Raw genomic sequence first — 2,408 nt, 5'->3', positions numbered from 1 at the left:
TAACTTGGTAAAGAATTTGTAACTGTACCATGATTTAATTGCTTTTACACAAAAATGTTGTCAAGTTACGTCCACTTATACAGCCTTGCATAATCCTTGGAGTTATTTTATTTCTAGTTCATGACGGGTAAGTCTAGCTGAGTACCTTCTCGTACTTAGGGTTTTATTTCCTATTGTTGCAGATGGCACTGTGTATCATGGGTATTACAAGAGTTGCTTCTATCCCGCTGTGGATGAGGAGTAAGCCTTGGGCAGGCTTCTTTATTAATTCCTATCTTTGCTTTTGTGGACCGTGATCTGGCTTGGCACTGTATCAAACTATGTTGGAAACTTTATCTTCGAACTTATTTGCTTCCGCTTTATTTATCAAACTCGATTTGTAATAACTTTTATTCATACTCTGATGATGAAAAGTAGCTATGAACTTTATGTAATATGTGGCATGTATGTTAAATCCTGTACGATCTTGGTTGTTGTAAATCATTTATCGAGACCCGTCGTGGTACTCGACGGACTACTAGGTTTATATGGGTTCAAGTATGACAGTGCGACCGCTTGCGGATTGCCATTGTACTTGTATTCTTATAAATTGGTCGGTTCTGCGACACTCTACATTGTGGCCACCACGCAAGTGGTCAGCGCTGCCTTGATGGTAGAGTGAGAAGAAGAGGGACATGCCCTCAAAGTGTAGCATCCCATGTACTTCATTAGCGAGATCTTGTCTGATTCTAAGACTCACTACCCCCAAATCCAGAAACTCCTATACACCATCCTTATCGCCAAGAGGAAGCTGTGTCACTACTTCGAGTCGCATCCAATGATGGTCGTGATGTCCTTATCGGCGAGGTCATCCAAAACTAGGATGCCACAGGAAGAATCATGAAGTGAGCACTCGAGCTGATGGGTCAAGACATTTTATATGTCCCTCGGACGGCCATCAAATCTCAAGTGTTGGCTGATTTCGTTGCAGAATGGATCGAGACCCAAATGCCACCAGTAGTCGTGGACTAAGAGTATTGGACGATGTACTTCGATGGATCGCTGATGAAGAAAGGCACTGGCGTAGGGCTGGTCTTTGTTTCACCCCTCGGGGTATGCATGAGGTACATGGTTCGCATCCATTTCCCCTCCAACAATGTGGTCGAGTATGAGGCACTCATCAACGGCCTATGCATCGCTATCGAGTTGGGTATCCGACGGCTCGACGTCTGAGGTGACTCCTAGCTGGTCATCGACCAAGTCATGAAGGAATCAAGCTGCCACAACACCAAGATAGCTACATATTGCCAAGAAGTCCACCCGCTGGAGGACAAGTTCGACGGTCTCAAGCTCACTCACATCCTGAGGTGTCTCAACGAGGCGGCCAACGCACTGGCAAAAATGACGTCCGACCAAGAGCCGGTGCCGATGGGCGTCTTCGCCAGTGATCAGTACAAGCCCTCAGTCTGCTATGAGGAGCCAAAATAGACTAGTGATAGGCCACCTGCCCTGGGCTCGGGGGCTAACCAGCCGGCGGCTCCATCTGACCCCGAAGTCATGGAGCTTAACAAGGATTCAGCGATAGAGCCCGACCCTCTGGCCGACTAGAGGATGCCTTACCTCGACTACCTCCTCCATGAGGCACTATCGACGGACAAAATGGAGGCTCAGCGGCTCGCACATCGTGCCAAGTCTATTGTCGTTATTGAGGGCGAGCTCTACAGGCGAAGGCACACCAGGATCCTACAGCGCTGCATCCCCATCAAACAAGGGAAGCAGTTGCTAGGTGATATCCACCGTGGGGTCTGTGGGCACCATGCCGCAGCTAGGACCCTGGTCGGAAATGCATTTCGATAAGGTTTCTACTGGCCAACCGTAGTAGCCAACGCTGAATAGATTGTGCGCACCTGTGAAGGGTGTCAATACTACGCTCGGCAGACCCACCTATCGGCCTAAGCACTCCAAACGATCTCCATCATGTGGGCGTTCGTAGTCTGGGGGCTCGATCTGGTCGGACCTCTTAAGAGGGTGCCCAGAGGCTATACGCACTTGCTTATCGCCGTAGACAAGTTTACAAAGTGGATAGAAGCTTGACCGATCTCCGCGATCAAGTCCGAGCAAGCCGTGCTGTTCTTCCTTGACATCGTCCATCACTTTAGGGTCCCGAACTCCATCATCACGGACAACGACATGCAATTCACCAGGAAGAAGTTCCTCCGATTCTGCGATGAATACCACATCCGCGTCGATTGGGCCATCATGGTGCACCCCCGCACGAATGGGTAGGTCGAGCGCGCGAACGACATAGTCCTACAATGCCTCAAGCCCAAGATCTTCAATCGGTTGAACAAGTTTGGTGGACGATGGGTCGTGGAGTTTCCCGTGGCGCTCTAGAGCCTGAGGACGACCCCCAGCCAGGCCACCGGCTA

This window comes from Miscanthus floridulus, chromosome 5, assembly GCF_019320115.1.
Source record: "Miscanthus floridulus cultivar M001 chromosome 5, ASM1932011v1, whole genome shotgun sequence".
NCBI classification, from domain to species: domain Eukaryota; kingdom Viridiplantae; phylum Streptophyta; class Magnoliopsida; order Poales; family Poaceae; genus Miscanthus; species Miscanthus floridulus.
The sequence above is the reverse complement of the archived record's forward strand: the minus strand, read 5'-3'. Positions refer to the sequence as shown.